Source organism: Sorex fumeus, unplaced genomic scaffold, assembly GCF_029834395.1.
Source record: "Sorex fumeus unplaced genomic scaffold, SorFum_2.1 ptg000072l, whole genome shotgun sequence".
Taxonomy (NCBI): Eukaryota; Metazoa; Chordata; class Mammalia; order Eulipotyphla; family Soricidae; genus Sorex; species Sorex fumeus.
This window is the reverse complement of record NW_026606129.1, coordinates 53,257,411-53,277,009: the sequence shown is the minus strand read 5'-3', so window position 1 is coordinate 53,277,009 and position 19,599 is coordinate 53,257,411. Positions and strand designations below refer to the sequence as shown.

The 19,599-nt window shown below is 49.6% G+C and overlaps 1 protein-coding gene and 1 non-coding gene across 3 annotated transcripts in view; both read left to right on the top strand.

The window, feature by feature from the left end:
* Window positions 1-3,227: 3,227 nt before the first annotated feature.
* LOC130037934 (U6 spliceosomal RNA) lies at window positions 3,228-3,339 on the top strand. Its single transcript, XR_008794519.1, has one exon. It is a non-coding gene; the product is annotated as a U6 spliceosomal RNA (small nuclear RNA).
* An 8,019-nt stretch (window positions 3,340-11,358) lies between these two features.
* Window positions 11,359-19,599, top strand: part of SFMBT1 (Scm like with four mbt domains 1) — a 117,631-nt gene continuing 109,390 nt past the window's right edge. The window contains exon 1 of one of the 2 annotated variants that reach the window (XM_056129185.1): window positions 11,359-11,666. The gene's annotated coding sequence lies outside the window, so the exon portion shown is untranslated. Of the gene's footprint in view, window positions 11,667-12,992; window positions 13,043-19,599 lie in introns of those variants that run through there. The other variant, XM_056129186.1, reaches the window with a different exon arrangement.

Here is a 19,599-nt window from a genome sequence, read left to right as displayed (position 1 = left end):
GCCAGGCTTTTTTTAGTTCTTTGCTGGAATTCTTTACTGTATCTGCAAATTCCAATGTAGACCATGACCTTGGAATAGGGCAGGGGCAGAAAGCACTAGGTCAAGGTGTGGCCCTTTCTCAGCCTTCCTGTTCAGAGCTGTAAAATGGAGCTCGCAAATGCCTCCATCTCTGGCAGTTGCTATGGAGATGAAAGATCCTTTTTATCTTTCAACCAAATGGGAGTGAGTCTTGTTTACATCAGTGTCTACATCATTACTATGATGATGATGATGAATATTTGGGGACCACACCCCAAGGTGCTTCTGTGGCTTTAAGCCGAGGGGTCACTTGGCAGTGCTGGGGGTGCTGGGGGACCATGCAGCGCCTGAATCACTGCCCCCCCCACCTCCGTGCTGGAAGCATGCCCTCCAGCCTATCTCTCTAGCCTAGTGTCTGTATTATTATCATTCCTGGCATCAAATCTCTGTCTGGACAAGCCCCACCTGGGGCCAAGATCTACCTTCCTATGAAATGAAGGGGACAATCCCCATACTTAGGTCATGTATGGGTAGGAGCACAGCAGGGATGTATCCCTGCCTTGTCCCTGCCTTGCCCTGCATAGTGCGCCTACGTTACCGAGGTGGGGGTTACCTTGCCCCTCCCCAAAGGAATTTAGGTCAGACAGAGCCGGAACTCTGGTGAGGGTACATTAGCTCCTGCCCCTGCCATGAAGTTCTGGTGATTAAGGGCGGCTGCTTGCTGAGCCCTCTCTTCCTGGCTGGGTCTGGCGGGGGGGGGGGGGGGTGGAATGTCTGGGGTCTGGGGGTGTGACTCTCCTCAGGTGACTAAATAGGAAGAAATTGCCTGGAGTGGCCTAGAGCCCACTTGAGTAAAGCATCCTTTCTGGACTTCTGTGTTGGGATATGCAAATACTGTTTCTCTGATTTCACTTTCTGCCTATAGACAGTGGGGTGAAGGAGCCTTGAAAGAGGAGTCTGAGAGATAGTGGGTGGGGGAAGTGTTTGGGCAGCTCTGGGGTGGGTGCATGGGGGACCTCGGCCTGGAGCTCAGTATAGCTACCCGCATCTGCTGGCCCCAGTGCCTGGCAAGGCTGGGCCATCAGTTCTTTAGATCATCCTGGACCTGCCTCACAGTGCTGCCCCCTCCACCCCGAGAACCCCCCTCCCCCAACACACACACACACCCCTGAGCTTTCCTCTGCCCTCCAGTCCTCACACAGAGTAGAGCAGTGTCTGCCCTCATGAATAAGGACTCATGTTTCCTGCTCCCGGTCCAGGAGAGAGACGCAGGTCTCACCCCTTAGGACAGAGGCCCTTTCGATTCCATTTTCTATCCCATCAGCCCAAGATGGCTCAGGGGGCTGGAGCAGGAGTGTCAGGTTCTATCCCTGAAACCACATGGTTCCCCTGAGCACTATTGGGAGCATCTCCTGAGCACCAAACCAGGAGCAGTCCCTCAGCATCCTTGAGTGTGACCCCCCCCCCCAGCCCTGCCCTTTCCAAACCAAACCTGCCCCAGATAGGCTTCACTCAGCCGGGAGGTGCTCTGGACGTGGCAGTCCCCGGTGCTGGAACTCAGGAGGCAGAAGAGAGGAAGGACGAAGGAGAGAAAGAGAGACACCGTCTGACACAGCTGTTTGGGAGAAAAGCTCGAAAAACTTCTTGTCTGAAACATTCACAAGTGTGTTCACAGCTCAAGCCCCCATCTTAGCGCTGAAAGAACCTCCAGATAGCTCTGAGTGACCTGCTCTGCTTTCCACGGCTCAAGAGTTGCGAGCTGAATTTTAAGAAATAAAGTAGTGGATGTGACGGGTTGAGGCACTGTCTCAGGCTTTGTCCCCTAGACTGACAGAGAAACTCAATGTCGACAGTAGAGAATGGAAAGGAGAGGCCTGAGAGGCAAAACCCAATAGGAAGGAGGAGGACCATCCAGCCAGGGCAGGAACTCTGAAGGCCGTAATGGGGAAATCAGCATTTAATTAAGCATTTGGTAGAGAGCTCCTGGGGAAAGCAAGGGTCATCGGCATGTCCCCTGACATGGTTTGTTCTGTGTAGAAATCTCTTTCCTTCAAAAACCACCAGTTCTTTATTTTTTAATTGAATCACCGTGAGATACACAGTCACAACGTTGCTCAAGATTTGAGTTTCAGTCATACAATATTCCAACGTCCTATGTGCTGCCACCAACGTCCCTAGTTTCCCTCCCACCCTCCACCCCAGCCTGCCTCTATGCAGACAGTAATCCAGCTCTGACTTCCTGCAAGGGCTAGAAAGGCCCCCACCACACTAGGTTGTTAAACCAAACCCTATAGCTGTAAGGCTCTTGTAATTAAGAAACTTAAATTGCCCTGCACCCACAACAGGCATAAAGCAGGTGTTCTAGTTAACATCTTATGGATTCACACCAATATCCTGACAGTGATCATATGTAAATGACATCTTAGTAATAATCATAATAATAAAGGAGGACTGGCAACGGGTACCGACCGAGACAGAGGGGACTGGGCTGCATGGGCCAGGGGGTCTCCATCACGGCAAGCAGGCGGAGTGAAGACAGTATCAGAGTGGGCAATGGTGCATGGCCAGGCCCTGAAGGCAGCTTTAGAGACCAGTGGGAGGGCCATAGTCATAGCTCATTTGATCCCCCCCCTTTCTTTCCTGAGTGGGCTGGCCTTGACATGCCTCTTCTAAGAGTCTGACAGCCTGGCCTCTTGTATCTCCTTGGGTTAGGAGAAAGCTCTGAATTTTTTTTTTTTTGGTCTTTTTAGGTCATATCCGGCAATACTCAGGGCTTACTCCTGGTGGGGATCATATGGGATGTCGGGGATCGAACCCGGGTCAGCTGAGTGCAAGGCAAACGCCTTCCCTGGTATACTATCACTCTGGCCCTTGGAGAAGACTCTGTACCTGAACTTGGCTCCTGACCATAAGCAGCCAGCACCGTGAACCTTTATGTCCTGGCTTGCAGGTGGATTGAAACTGGCCTCTCTGGGGTGGAGTTTGTGGGGTCGCTTTTCCAGAATGGTGGCTGAAGCTGGGCGGTAGAGGTCTGGGTGGTAGAGGTCTATCGGGATTGGGCCATGTGTCCAACCAAATGTATGCACATTAAAGTAACATGAATTTATATATGTTTTTCATGTATGTGTGTAACTATTTTGTACTCAGAGATTACTTCCTGGTAGTGCTTAGGGGATCATATCAGTGCCTGAGGATTAAACTGGGTTCAGGTGCTTACTTCAGCAGTACATATGCTAAAATTAGAACAATACAGAGGCTATTAGCATGGCCCCTGCATAAGGATGACACCCAGGGACTATGTGTGAAGTGTTCTATAACTTAAAACTTTTATTTTATCTTATTGTTATTCTTTTTTGGTGGGGGGTAGGGCACACATCTGGTGGTGCTCAGGGCTTACTTCTGGCTCTGCACTCAGGGATCAAGGCTTACTCCTTGGCAGGCTCAGGGGACCACATTTTTTTTTTTAAATAAACTGAAGTCAGCCTTATATAAGTCGGTGCCTTATCCTGGACTATCTCTGTTGCTTAAGTTCATTATATTATCATTTATTATGTATGCTCAATAATTGTGTTATATTAACTAAAGTGATTTATATTAGTATATTTGAATTTCAGATATGCCAGACACAGTAACAACAAAGTCTCCAATGGAGACGTTACTGGGCCCGCTCGAGCAAATCGACGATCAACGGGAGGGCCTTTACCTTTACCTTTACTAAGAGAAATGAAAACACAAGTTCATACAAACTTGTATGTGAATGTCTATAGCAGTACTATTCATATTAACCCTAACCTGCAAAGAATCCCAAAGTCTTTTAACTAGGGAATATTATTTAAAATTTTCCCCCAGTGTTAGGCCACACCTAGCAGTGCTCAGGTGCCACTCCTCGCTCAGAGCTTGAGGGTTGCTCTTGGGGATGCTCAGGGGACCATGTACTTATGGCTGGGGATTAAACAGGGCCTCCTATAAGCAAGACATATGTTCCAGTCCTTGGTTTTGTCTTCCCTTTGAGTTAGTATTTAGTATTTTAAATTTTAAAGTAAACATTTAACCACCAGGTACAGTCCTGACAGGTGTGGCCCAAAAACCTAAATTACACTAAAAGTGTTCATCTCATCTGTACTTCTTTTTTTTTTCTTTTTGGGTCACACCCGGCAATGCACAGGGGTTACTCCTGGATCTTCACGCAGGAATTACTCCTGGTGGTGCTCAGGGGACCATATGGGATGCTGGTAATCAAACCCGGGTCGGTCAAATGCAAGGAAAATGCCCTACCCTTTGTGCTATTGCTCCAGCCCCATGGACTTCTTTCTTTTTAATGATTCAGCATTTTGTGTGTTTTATAAATGTGTGCAATACAGCCTATATGTGTTAAATAATATCACTGATGCATATTGGAGGAAAGATGTATGTTCAAAATTTTACTGATGTGGATACACTGTTTTGAAGACCAGTACAGAGAGCTGCTACATCTCTACTCCTTAGGGCAGTTGGTATTTTTGAATAATATTACTTAACCTGAAATAAAGGTTATTAAAAAAAGAAACATTAAAAAAGAAAAAAGGAATAGTCTCCTGAAATATTTAATAACAATACGTTTAATAATAGTAACTCGTAAACAAACAAAAGAGTATTAAACCTTAACGGTTGGGTTTATGGGTTGGAGTGATAGCACAGAGGGTAGGGCATTTGCCTTGCAAGCAGCCAACCTGGCTGACCCAGGTTTGATTTCTCCGCTCCTCTCAGAGAGCCCAGCAAGCTACCGAGCAAATCGATGAACAATGGGAGGACAGTTACAGTGACAGTGCTGGTGGATTTTAAAGAACAGACAAAAGTATTCTGTGGAGATAGAAATCAGATTAGCAGTTGCCCATGGGGGGGCGGGAAGTGCCCTCTGGAACTGACTGTAGTGGTACATTGTGTTCTGTGCAAATTATACTTTTAAAAGGAAGGAGAGGCCAGAGAGATAGTATAGTAGGTAGGGCGCTTGCCTTGCATGTGATGGACCCAGGTTCGACGCCTGGCATCCTAAATAGTCTCTGGAGCCCTGTCAGGACTAATTCTTTTTCTTTTTTTGTGGGGGGAGTGTCACACCCGGTGATGCACAGGGGCTACTCCTGGCTCTGCACTCAGGATATACTCTGGCGGTGCTCCTGTGACCATTTGGGATGCTGGGAATCGAACCTGGGTCAGCCACGTGCAAGGCAAGCACCCTACCCGCTGTGCTATCGCTCCAGCCCCGTCAGGAATAATTCTTAAGAGCACACCTAGGAGCAAACTCTTAGCACCACTGGGGTGGCCCCAAAACAGCAGCAAAAAAAATTAAATAGAAAGACGACTTTGGAGAAAGCTCAAAGGACCGGAGTTCTTGCCTCGCATGCACTAAACCCAAAGTTTGATTCCCAGCACTACTGGGGGATATGGCCTTGGTGATCTCCAGCAGCACTCTAGTGCTTGACTCAAGGACCAAAATATGAGGCTGGCACAGCCAGGCTGAGAGTAGCCCCTGGGCGCACTGAGCATTGCTCGGGAAGACATTCTCACCCAGAAAGAACCATGGTAACAAAACAAAACACCTCATCATGTTAGCCACGCAAAGCACTAAATGGGTCATCTTTAACTCATGAAATATATCTGCCATACTGTCCCTGTAGATTTTTCCTGTGCCTACAAATTTCATTTTATTTTATTTCGTTGTTTGGATGTCACCTGGCAGTGCTCAGTCAGGACTTGCTTCTCCTAGTTCTATGGATCATATGGGATGCGTCAGATAAAATCCAGATCTGCCATGTGCACTATTATCTCTAAGGACTAAAGGTTTTGGTTTTTGTATTTTGGGTCACATCCGGCAGTGATCAGGATGGCTTATTTCTGGCTCTGTGCTCAGAGATCACTTTTGTCAGGACTCAGGGGGATCAAATGGAGTGTAAGAGATCAACCCAGGTCAGCCACATGCATGGGAAGTATCTTACCTGCTGTATTATCTTTGAGCCTCACAAGACTTTTTTGTTTGTGTTTTGAGACATACTCAGTGAGTGGTGTTTAAGACTTATTCTTGGCTCTGCACTCAGGGATCACTCAAGATGGGCTCAGGGGACCTTATGGAGTGCTAGAGATGATCCCAGGTCCTTTGCATGCAAGGCAAGCACCTTACCCACTGTGCTATCTCTCTGGTTCATGCTTACAATTATTATTTTGGGGTGAGGAGGGTTGGGTCCATACCCAGTGATGCTCAGGGCTTACCCCTGGCTCTGCAATTAGGAATTACTCCTGACTCAGGAATTACTCCTGGGGTACCATATGGGATGCCAGGGAACAACTCTGAGTCGGCTGCATGCAACACAAGTGCAGGACTGCTGTACTATCACTCCAGACCATGCTTACAATTTTAAAATCTAGATATTTTTTATGTGCCATAAAACTCAGCCATTTAAACTGCACAGTTTTGTGGTTTTTCAGTAAGTCATGAAGTTGTGCAACCATTGTCGTATCTAATTTTAGAACATTTCACCAACCTCAGCCCTGTTTCCACTGCATTGTTGATTTCCTTAGTCACCTCTTTGGTGCTTGTGAGCTCTTACTGGCAGATAAGAAATTGAAAGTGCCCAAAGACCTAAGTGCTAGTTCTATTAGTCTGAAAGTGAGCTTTCTGTCCATTTCTGTCTGTTGATCGCCCCCGCACTCCCCATGGATTGGGAAAAGAAGACCGTGGAGGCAGAGAGGGTTCTCTGGGAAAGAAGTGGGTCATGGCTCTGTGGCACTCAAAAATGGACGTGGAGTCAGGAGGTTTGAACCTTTACCCTAGTAAGCAACTGGGGGAAAGTGAGTTAAGTGCCTCAGTGAATAAAGATGAAAGTGGAGAGATTCTAGAAGGCCGTTTTGGGCCTTAGTCAATTATTTCTCCTATTCCTGTTGTGCTTTGCTGTGTGCAAACAGTACTTACAAATGTGTGTCCTTGGATTCTCAGGGCCCAGATTGACAGGTGACTTCATTTCCATTTTATAGAAGCAGAAACTAAGACTCAGACACATAAAGGATCCCCCCAAATAAAGTCTCATCACAGGGGATTCACCCTGGACCTGAGCTCAGGCTGCATGCTGTCTTTTCTCTTACAGTTTCTTCTTCACTGTGTTTTCTCTTACTCTCTTTTTTCTTTACCTACTGTCTTTTCTCTTACAACACAGGGTGGGAGTGATGGATGCCAGGAATGGGAGGGAGGGTGGTTAGGAACCAAGACAAGGAGATGTAACAGGGCAGGTTTTGGGAAGACTTATGGCAGTGCCAGGGCCACCTGCATGGTGATTACTTGGATGATTAGCAAAGGAAGTCATTCTGTGGCTTGCTTGAGTTGTGCTGATACGAGGCCATTGTTTGTCAATGACAGTGGGGCAGCTGACTAATGGGGATCCTGGAAGACAAGAATTCGATCTTGGATCAACCGTGTGCAAGGCAAACCCCTACCCTCTGTGCTATCACTCTGACTCTCTGAGTTCTTAAGTTGGAAAAAATTCCACACTGCTCTGTGATTGATTCTCAATCAGAAGACTGAGTCAAAGATTACCAGCAGGAGCAAGCCTGCTTAGAAGTAGCAGGCAAAGTTTTAGACGATAAGGGATTCACACAGTATTGTCCCTGGCTTTTTTTTTTTTTGAGTGTGTGTATGTGTGCCCCTGTGCACACCTGGCAGTACTCAAGACTTCTTCCTGGCTCTGTGCTTAGGGATCACTTTGGCAGTGCATGGGGATTATGTCAGATGCAGTGCCAGGAATTGAATCTGGCAAGTCTAGTGCCTTAAATCCTGTACTATCTGTCCAGTCCCTAGCTTCTTAAACTGTGAGCTGTGACCCCATATGGGGTCAAGTAACTGAATGAGAGGGGTAGTGAAAGTCGTTTTCTGGGGTCCGGGAGAGTACAGGGCTGCAGGTGTATGCCTTGCATGCAGGGGACCCTAGTTTGATCCCCAGAATTACATGGTCCTCCAAGCACACATATTTACATATATGCAAGTTGGAACTTATTTTTATTTTGAATTTTTTGGGTTACAGTTGGCAGTGTTCAGGGGTGACTCTCAGTGTTCCTGGTGGTGCTCAGGAGACCATGTGGTACTGGAGGTTGAACCTGGGCCTCTTGCATGCAAAGCATGTTCTCTCGTCCTTTGAGCCATCTCTCCATCTATTTTTAAAGAATAAATATTTAGATCCATATGGCATTTGCTCAAACGGAGGTATATGAAAGAAAATGAAGAATACAGAAATAGACCAACCAAAATAAAAATCTTACATAAATGTAGATTTTACTAAACAAGGGGTAAAGGAAGAATGGTTTAGTAAGTGATGACTGCAAAAGCAATAAAAACTGATGGTATTGAGTTACATTCTTATTTTACTTCACATAGCAAAGTAAACTTGGAATGATCATTAAGGAATTTATTTTTGGTTTTTTGGTGGTGGTGGTGGGGTACACCCAGCAGTGCTTAGGGCTTACTCCTGGCTTTGTAGTCAGGGATCTCTCCTGGTGGGTTCATGGGACCACATAAGGTACTAGCGATCAAACCCAGGTCAGTCACGTGGAAGGGTAAGCGCCTTAACATTGTACCATTGCTCCAGCCCCCAATGAAAGAATTTTATGTAAATAAAATTGTAGGTAACTCTTGGAAAGGAGATTGTGGGTTGGGGGTGGGGAGGGCGCAGAGAGATAGTACAGTGGGTAAGGCATTTGCCTTACAGGCAGTTAACCCAGGTTCTATCCCTGGTTGTGGGCCAAAAACCAAAAACCAAAACAAAAAGAAAGAAAGAAAAAAAAGGAACACAGATTATCAGATGGTATGTGGGGAACAAAGTTCAATTTGCTAGCACTAAACAAAAAAACGAACAACCTCCCAAAATACAAAAAAATTCCCACACAGGATGACAAATTGAACAGTAAAAAGAGACAAAATGAAAAATGAGCATGGGAAATACTTGCATTAGTACTAATACAGGAAAGTCAATGTATAAAAAATGTTTTTCAAAGTTAGGAGAGATTCAAGTCCCTGACAGACAAAAGGATATGAACAAAAGGATAATACAGATAATGCATGGGGAAACATTCACTGGGGGGGGGGGTGTGATGGCAGATTTTATTTTGAAAACTAAGAATGCTAAAATAAATCTGACTTAATAAACACTACTGGAGAAGGGAAGAGAAAAAAGGATGGCACCCAAACCTTAGAAATGTATATTAACTCCCGTCAAACATGTTTCTGAGAGGAGGTAGGAGAGACTACTCTTTGGAAAAGTTACTTGTAACCAAGAAGCAAGACTACTTTGCCCCTGGGGCTTGAGCAATAATACAGCGGGTAGGGTGCTTTTCTTGCACACAACGATATTTGATTGATCTCTGGCATCCCAAACAGTTCCTAGAGCATCACCTGGAGTTATTCTAGAGTGTGGAGCTAAGAGTAACCCTTGAGCTTCGCTGAGTGTCTTCTAGTTGGTTAGTCAACATCCAGGAACTTACAAGTGCAGGGGTGGGAGTGATAACACAGTGGGTAGGGTGTTTGCCTTGCACACGACCTGGATTTGATTCCCAGCATCCCATATGGTCCCCTGAGCATCGCCAGGAGTAATTCCTGAGGCACAAGCCAGGAGTAACCCCTGAGCATCGCTGGGTGTGACCCAAAAAGGAAAACAAAACAGGAACTTCCAAGTGCAGAATTAAAGATTATATTAGTAAACAATTGCAAAGAACCTAGCTCTTGCCTTGGATGTGAGGCCCTGGGTTTGATCCCTGTCAACCCTCCCCCCAATATATATATATATGATATATATATATATATATATATATATAAGAATTATGTAATTTAGTGGGGCAGGTGAGATGAGTCAAAGGGTTGGAGTCAGTTACACCCAGGATCGCATAGTTAGATCCCCGCAAGGTACCACCGCCTGTCTTAACTCTGGAGTTCCTCACTCTAGAAGTTACCTTTGCGAACAAAAGAGGATTAAAGTTGCAACTATGTAAAGACATGTATATAGGCAAAAACACTTGTGTGTGAAAAGTTGCAATTCTGTGGTGCATGGCTACTTTAGCCCTTTCACTTGTTTCTTTCTGCCGTCTGATCCTCCTGGGGTCTGGAGCGGTGATTAAAAAAATCTGGATTCAAATCCAGCTAGCCGAGTGGCTTTGAACAAGTTTTCCTGTAAGTGGGGGGTTACATCTCCCAGCGCAGTGGGGAGGTGAGCGGCAAGCAGCCGGGGGTCCGCCCCTGACACAGTCCACCTCCTCCTGGCGAGAGCCGGAGGAGATCGCCTCCCTTTTCGGAGAGGCCAGAGCCCTCGGGGTCCCATCCCAGACGTCCTCCCGGGACGGGACGCAGGGTCCGTGCACTCCGGGATCTCGGTGGCGCACGGGCTCCCTTCCGGAGAGAACTTTCCCGAGCAGGCGGGGCGGGAGGGGAGGGGGTGTCCCATTCGCACCTGCGCTCGCTCGCGGGCTCCGGGTCGGGGCTGCCGAACCGTTTGGGGACGCCCGGCCCGATTCCCCGGTTCGGGAGCCGTCCCGCTGCCCCCTCGCTGGGGCCCCGAGCGGCAGGAAAACGCGGATTTACAGGGCGCCTCCTGCGGAAGCGCGGAGCCCGCGGGCGCGCCGGGGTCGCGGGTCTCCCTCGGCAGGCAGGGGGCACTTGGGTGCCCTCCCCCGGCCCCGAGAGCGCGCCCGCCCGAGTGTGGGCGCCGCGGGCCCCGCGCGGGGCGGCCGTCCCCTCCCGCGGCGACACGCGCCGGGATGCCGCGCCGCCCGCCCCCCCGGCCCCGCCGCCGCCCCCCAGCTAATGCCATCTTGCCCGCGGCGGTCACGTGCGGACGACAGCGGCGCGCAGGGCTCCGGCCCGGACCCCCGCGGCGCCCCGAGGCTCGGTCCCCGCGGCCGAGGTGCAGCGCGGGGCGGGGGAGGCCCTCCGCGGGCGGGTCCGAGCGAGGAGCCCGGGCGGGCGGCCGGGGGTCCGGGCGCGCGTCTCGCCCGCCGAGGGGCCCGGCTGGCGCGGGCTCGCGGCGTCGTCCGGCCCCGCCGCGTGCCCAACGCCGCGGCCCCCTCCAGGTGCCCGCGACAAGTTGTGGGCCGGAGCGGGGGGCCCCCCGCGGGGCGGCGCGGGCCGACGGGCCGCGTCTCCCGGCCCGCGCCCCCCCCGCGCCCCGGAGGCCGGGCGGCCGGGCGCGCGGGCGGCTGGGGAGGCCCGGCCGGGGGGACGCCACGCGCGCGGCGCGAGGGGCGCGGGCTGCAGGGAGGAGCGCGGGTGGGGGGGGGGCGCGGGCGCATGCGCTCTGCGCCCGTGCCATATTGGAATGAGTCGGAGCGCGGAGCGCCGCCGCCGCCGCCTCCGCCGGAGCGCGGGTGGAGGGGGGCGGGGAGAGCTGCGGGCCGCCCCGCTCCGCCGAGCCCAGCAGGAAGGAGGGCGCGAGCGGGCGAGCGCGGGCGGCGCGAGCCAGGAACGCGCCCGCGCGGGGTGGGGGGAGCGCCAAGAAGGAAAGAAAGAAGCACACACGGACCCGGACGCGCACGCGAGCCGGCCCGCGGCCGAACAACGGCGAGGAAGGGGAGCGCGAGAGCAGGGCGAAGAAGAGAAGCGGCGGAGCGCGCGAGCGAGCGCGCGCGCGGAAAACTCCCGGCAGGTAAAAAAGCGGGGCCGCCCGGCTGGGCCTTCCCGCGCGGCGGCCTGAAGGGGCGGCGGCGGCGCGGCGCGGGGCACGGCGCGGCGCCCCCCGGCAGGCGGCCGCACAACTTTGCCAACCCCGGCGCGGCCGGGCGCCGGCGGGCGGCGGGCGCGCGGGCTGAGGCGCCAACGGGCGGCGGCACGTTGGGGGCGGGGGCGGGGCGGGGGGCCGCGCGGCACCCGCGCGCGGCCTGGCGCGCCCCCGCGCACCGGCCGCCGGGGCCGGCCCCGGCACGAGCGCGCCCGGGCGCCCGGCCGCGTCCGGGCCGGCGCGGGCGGGCGGGCGTGCGCGAGGGCGAAGTGGCCGGGCGGCGGCGGCGGCGCGGGCGGGCGGGCGCCCAAGTTCCCCGGCGCGCCGGGCCCGCCGCGCCGCCCCTCCCCGCGCGCCCCGCGCTCCCGCCCGCCGAGCCCCCGCGGACCCGCCCCCCGGGCTCGCTCCGGGGTCGGGGCGCGAACCCGCAGCCGGGGCCGGGGGCGCGCCCCCCGCGCCGCGGGTCCCAACTTCGGAGGGCCGAGGCGGCGCGTCCAGCGGCCGCTACAACCGGTTGCTTCGGGCCGGCGTGGTGCGGCGTGTCGGGCCTGGCGGCGGCGGCGGCGGCGGCGACGGCACAGCGCGGCGCGGCGCGGCGCGCGCGAACGAACGGGCCGTGGGCTCGCCCGGAACCCGCCGCGCCCGGCCCGGCGCGGACCTGCCGCGCCCGAGCTCGGGGGCGTCCCGCTGTCCGAGCCCCGGAGGCCCTCGCCCGGGACCCGGAGGGCGGCGGCGACGCAGAGGCGAGGCGCAGAGTCCTGAGGAGCGAGGCCTGCTCCGCGGGGAGCGGAGGCGCCCTGCGGGGCGAGGCGATCAGTTCCCGCGGAAAGGGGTGCACGCTAAGTTTCTTCCGAGATGTCGGCCGGGGAGGCGCGGGTGTGGGACGGAGCCGCCGCCGCCGCCGTCGCCGCGCTCGCCGGGGGCCGGCCGCGCACTCGGGCACCCCCGGCGGAGAAAGGGTGCGTGCTGCTTGGTGCAGGGTCCTCGCGCGGCTCCCTCCAAGCCCGTGCTGGTGCTCCCGGACCGCTGCTGAGCGGCGATCACGGCTTTTGAGAGCCGAGTCTCGGGGGAGCCCCGGGGAGAGGACGTGGGTTTTGTCCGCCCCGGCCGACTGACTCCTGCACCCTCCTCGATGGGCAGCTGTCAGAGGGACGTCGGTGCCCGCGAAGCCGAACGCCTCGAACGTCGGATTGTTCGCCTGCCAGCTGCCTGCGGAGGATGCGGGGCGACCGAGCCCTCGCGTGTACCGCTGGGCCCGTGGAGCTGGGCTTGTGGGGCTTAGGTGGGATTCTTCTAGGCGGCAGGTAGCCCGGAGTTCAGGTTTGTTTACACTGTCAGGAAAGTAACGGCCTGGTGGAAGCGGGAGTGGCCTAAAATCAGGAAACAGCCCTGTTAACTACCTTGGTCCTTGACTTAGATCAGTGCGTTCCCCCCCGGGAACCTTAGCCCTTCCAGATTTGCTTTTCCTTATTTGCAGTTGTAAAATTCGGCGACTTTTTAAATTTTTCTGCCTTAAGAGATGTTCCTAGTTATCCCTAGTTTAAAAGCGTTAACCGCTCTAGTTAAGTGCCCCCCGCCCCTTCCCGCGCAGTTGTTGATGTTGCTATGTGGGTCCGGCTTGGTGCTTGTTCCTGTTCTTCTTCCCCGAGATTTGCACTTTTTAGTTGTCGTGCTTGCAGCTTTATTTGGGGTGCTTGCAACTGTTCGCGGGTGGTCACACTCTTAGTTGAGGCACGCAAGTTATAGTTGTATCCACCCAAGTGCTCACCAAAAGTTGTTCTTCTCGGCCGTGGCCCTTGCACTTCATTTTAGGTTCACTGTTCACCCTGGTGGCACCCGTTCTTTGGGTGTTCACACACCAGGCTGCAGTGCTGCTGGAAATCGCCTGTGGTGCCGGGATCACCCAGCACAGCTGCCGGGACTGAGCTCAGCATATGTGGAACTCGTGACAGATTCTCTTAAGACATTGTACCGTTCCTCTGGACTTTGGCAGCGTTTAGTTCTTTTTAGTTTTTTTTTTTTTTGTATTTTAATTTTATTTTGTTTTTGGGATATACCTGGTGGTGTTCAGGGTTTACTCCTGGCTTTATGCTTAGGGACCACTCCTGGCAGTCCTTGGGAAACATATGGGGTGCTGGGGATTGAATCCCTGGTTGGTTGTATGCAAGGCAAGTGTCCTACCCTCTGTACTATCTCTCTGGTCCCCTTGGTAACTTTTTATTTTACTTACTATTTGGGTTTTGGGCTACATCTGGTGGTACTTAGGGTTCACTCCTGTCTCTGTGCTCAGGGATAACTCCTGGTGGACTTGGGAGCCATTTGGGGTGCTGGGGATTGAACCCAGCATGGCCAAGTGCAAGGCAAGTGCCCTACCTGCTGTACTATCCCTCTAGTTCCTTGGCAACCTTTTAAAATAAAAAGATTTTTTTTGAAGAGTCACAGTCTGTAGTTTTAAATTTGGGGGGCTAGGGACACACCCAGCAGTGCCCGTGGTTTACTCTTGGCTCTGCACTCATCTATCACTCCTGGTGGCACTCAGGAAACCATATGGGGTACCAGGGATTGAACCCAGGTCAACCACATGCAAGGCATCTCCCTGCTGCTTCTATCATTCTAGCCCCACAGACTGTTTTGAAAGGAAGTCCATAAAAGTGGTCATTATGCATCTACTAAAATATACTTAGGAAAAAAAATCTTGGTAGCTGTATCTAGGATAATTTTAATTACTCTTACATACATAATTTTAAAATGGGATCGTACATACATTTTAAAGTGTGTTTAAAATTGTTTTACTTGGCTATAACTTCCAGTAAGATCTTAGTAGTACAATTCAATGACCTTTATTGGGGGAGGGTGGTGTTTAGGCCACACCCTGTTGTTCTCAGGAGGAAGAGTCCTGGTGGCACTTAGGGGCTATATGTGATTCCCGGGATCCACTGGAGTTGGCTGTATGCAAGACAAGTGCCTTAACCCCTGCACTATCTCTCTGACCTCCAATTCAGTGAATTTTTCCATATGTGTGTGCCCTGATAAACACACTCAGATCAAGATACAGGTTTTTCATGCTCCCGAAGGGCTCCCTTTCTATTCCCACTCAGTATCTCCTCACTCCCTAAGCTACCGTCATTGACTTCTGTCACCACTGATGTGTTTTGTTTCAAAACAAGGCCCTTTGAGGATGAGAGATGGCAGTGTTAATAATTAAACTGAAGGACAACTGTGTGTAAACTTGGTGTTATGGCTATTTTTACTGTGACCCTGAAGCCTTTTATTTTTCACTACCTGGAATAAAACTGATCTGGGAGACTTCTCATTCAGAAGATCACTTTTTAGCTGAGGCAATAATATGTAGATTTGGATTTGTGGTTCTTAGGAATATTTGTGGTCACAGGCCAGGTATTCATCTGTCCTGCTTTTGGAATACAGGTGCATTTGCAGACAGTGGGTTTGAAGGATGAATCATGAACTTTCCCAGCAAGTTAGAGTTTTATGGTGTCAGTAGATGAATCAGTTCCTGATAGCTTAGAATTTGCTGAAAAAAATTGAATGAAAATTGATTTTTTTTTTAGTTCAGTGAATTAAAGAATGGGTATAATGCTTTAACAACCTTTTAAATGACATCAGTTAACTTGATTTATATGTGCATGATATTCACCTGGTTTATCAAATCATTAAACTCTTGCAATAAAAGAAAAAAACAAAGGTAATTAAAATTATATCAGGTGGTTAAAACATTAAACATGATTAAGACACTTTTTTATTAGACATCCAGGAATTTGTTTCTTATATTCCCCACTAAAGCAATTTGGATATCCTCTCACACATGCTTTTTAATTTATTTTTGTATCTTGTTTCTCCTGCTAAAGGAGAGGAGTGAGAATTTGTAAGTGGATTTTTGTTATTTCCTCATATAGGTCTTTGACTTTATTCTTTGTGATAGAAAGTTGGGAATTGCCTCAGACTTGTGATAGGGATATATAGGGCATAATCTACAAAGTTATAGAGTTCTTTTGTGAAATGATTCTGCTAAATACTTCTGTTTTTCTTTCTTTGTTTTGGGCCACACTTGGCAGTGCTCACAGCTTACTCCTGGCTTTGCGTTCAGGGATATCTCCTAGTGGGGCTCAAGGGACCATATGGGATGCTGGGGATTGAACTGGTGTTGGCTGTGTGCAAGGCAAGTGTCCTACCCACTGTACTTCACCTACAGTAATTCTCTTCAGTGCTTAAGTTAGCCAGTGATCAGCAACTAAAGTTGCATTTAGTTGTACCACCTTAATGTGATTCATAGCATCACTGGCAAAGAGAGTAACTGGTCATTTTATTATTCACCATTTCGACTTTTTTAGATTTTAGCTTTTGCATTATAATATAAGGTAAAGGTAAAGGTAAAGGCCCTCCCGTTGATCGTCGATTTGCTCGAGCGGGCCCAGTAACGTCTCCATTGGAGACTTTGTTGTTACTGTGTCTGGCATATCGAATACTCTCGGTAGCTTGCCGGGCTCTCCGAGAGGGGCGGAGGAATCGAACTCGGGTCGGCCATGTTGGCTGCATGCTAGGCAGACGCCCTACCCGCTGTGCTATCGCTCCTATAATTTAGCTTAAAAGTTATTAAAATTTTAAGATACAAATTTGAGATAGGCAGGGTAAGTAAAGTAAAGTAAGTAAGTAAAGGCCCTCCCGTTGATCATCGATTTGCTCGAGCGGGCCCAGTAACGTCTCCATTGGAGACTTTGTTGTTACTGTGTCTGGCATATCGAATACTCTTGGTAGCTTGCTGGGCTCTCCGAGAGGGGCGGAGGAATCGAACTCGGGTCGGCCATGTTGGCTGCATGCAAGGCAGCCGCCCTACTAAAATACATATGAAAAGGATTTTCTTCTTGTGGACTATTTCTAAGCATTTGATTTTTCCTCATTTAAAACACTCCCTGTTTGTGTTCTTACTGCCTCTGTAGGGTGTTTTTGCTTTTTACAATGGTAACTAGATGGGTTTACCTACAGAATGGTGTGGAAGCAGATGTAATTTGCCTCTAAAAATGTATAGAGGGAGGGGGCCAGAGTGATAGTTCAGTGGGTAGGGCATTTGCCTTGCACATGGCCGACCCGGGTTCAATCCCGGATATCCCATTTGGTCCCCCGAGCATCGCCAGGAGTAATTCCTGAGTGCAAAGCCAGGAGTAACCCCTGAGCATCGCTGTGACCCAAAAAACAAACAACAACAAAACAAATGTATAGAGGGAGAGAGAGAGCACAGGGGTTAAGGCATGTGCTCTACATTTGGCCAACTCTGATTTCATCCCTGACCCAGCATGTACCCAGGAATCACAGGTGCAGCCCTGGCAGTTCCAGAGCACTGCCTGGGAGCCCCAGGTAGTCCTGGACATCACTAAGGAACCCTAGCAGCATCCCTTGGCCCTTGCATTGAACTGGTAGATTGTCTGGAGGTTCCCCCACTGGAGAAAAAATGTGTAGAATTGATGATTTATCCAAATTTTATTTTTTTTGTTTTTATTATAACCATACTATGTTCATATTAAATGAATGACTACAGTTCCCCAAATGGAGAAGAAGACCATTATGTAGGTAGGCATTTTGAAAATGAGGGGTTTTGTTTGTTTTTGGATAAAGAGCCAGAACTTTACTCCTGGCTCTGAGCTCAGGAAGCACTCCTGGTGGTGCTTTGGGGAAAATATGGGGTGTCGGGATTGAACCCTGACTGGCCATGTGCAAGATAAGTGCCCTAGCCCCTGAAAATGAGTAATAAAAATACCCGTGGTACTATTTACTCTGACCCACCAAAAATAGTTCCATAATTTTATGAGTCCTTACTTTCTGTAATGATTTAATCATTAATATTTCAGAAGAATTTAAATAAAATAAAAAACCTGTAATCAGTAAATGATACTGCTTTATTATAGTAGGGTATTTTATTAGTCAAAGCATTTGCTATCTAATTGGCATACTTAATAATTGAAAAATACTTCTCCTTATACATAGTTGTTAAATTGGGTAGGAGTCTCTGGGGATTTTGGTTACCTGGGAGATTCTGAACCATTAGACTTCGGGGAGTGGGATTTTGATCTGACTTTATGCTTCTTCACTTAAGCGGTACTAGCCCCATTGGAAAAAGACTTAAAATAGAAAGGATGTGGTCAGGTTTTGCAAGTTCATTTTTAAATTTTATGACAGTGGCATGGAGGATAAGAACAAAGAGAAGTTCATAGAAAAATATGACTTCACTGCAGAAGTTTTAGAGAGCTTGATTATAAGAGCTAGAGAGGTGGTACACTGAGTAAGGGGCCGCACCCTGATCACAATTGGATGTTGCCCTCAAATAAGCAAAGTATTTGATTATAAACCTTTGCCTATAACTCAGAGGCACCTGGATATTTGTATAGTATGATTGGTGGGGGTATTTTGTTTGCTTTTGGGCCATATGTGGCAGTGCTCAAGGCTTACTTCTGGCTCTCTCTCAGGGATCTTCCCTGGTAGGGTTTAGGGGACCATATGTGGTGCTGGGTATTGAACCAGGGTTGACTGTGTGCAAGGAAAGTGTCCTACCACTCCAGCCCTGTGTGATTATTTTTTAGTTTTTTACTCAAGGATATTCATAACTTTATTCTCTTCCCTTTAGATCATCTGAAGATCTTAGGTGAGGGTTAGAAAGATAGTACAGTGGGTAAGGTACTTGTCTTGCATGCATCTGACCCAGGTTTGAACCCTGGCACTGCGTATGCTAGGAGTGACCTGTGAACACTGAGCCAGGAGTAAGCCTTGAGCACTTCTGGGTGTGGACCCTAAAAAAGCGGGAAAAAAAATATACATCTTAGGTGATCACTCAAGGACTTTATTTAAAAACAAAAAGTGCATTTTTTAAATATGTGAAGTTTTGTTCAACTTGGTGCTTTGATATAATGTCAGAACTGTTTGTAATGGAGCATTTTTCATGTGGCAAATAGGGCCGCATATATTGATTCTTTTGTGATGTTGCTTATTCTAGCAGGACGACTGTAACCAGACAGATTTGGGATGGATAGGGCAGTTGTGAGTACTTACGTGATCTGGGAAAGTCGGTTTTGGTCTGAGATGACATTGGGAGAAGGTCTCAGATGAGAGAAGGTGGAAGTACAGGGCAGTAATTAGAATGACAATCCAAGAAAGGCTGAGAAATTTAGCACTTACTAGAATAACTTGAGTTATTTTAACTGAAGTTCAGTTGAGAGTGCTAAACAGCAAATACTTTCAATTCTCAATATTGTTGTTATTATTATTTTTTGCTTTTTTTGGCCATACCCAGCGATGCACAGGGGTTATTTCTGGCTCTGCACTCAGGAATTACCCCTGGCGGTGGTCAGGGGACTATTTGGGATCCTGGGAATTGAACTGGGTCGGCCGCGTGCAAGGCAAATGCCCTACCCGCTGTGCTATTGCTTCAGTGCCATATTATTATTATTATTATTTTACTCTAGTATTAAAATAGTACTTGAAGTGACTGCTCTGCAATATTTGTTCTGTGTCAGATCTGTGAGTTTCCACTGGTTTTTCATTTCTTCTCATGCTAATTTATTAGCTGGAGTAGAATAGCTTTTTCTTAGTTTTTGCTAATGTTCCTTCTTGTGGATCAGTTTCTATAAAATGTGCTTTTTATGGCAAAAGTATTATATGATAACTTTTGGAATCATAATTTTGATTTGATTGTTTTTGGGCAATACCAGCGATTTCCAGGGGTCACTCCTGGCTCTGCATGCAGGAATTACTCCTACTGGTGCTCAGGGGATGATATGGGATGTCAGGAATGGAACCTGGGTTGGCTGCATGGAAGGTGATGCCCTACCTACTCCAGTTCCTGGAATCATAATTT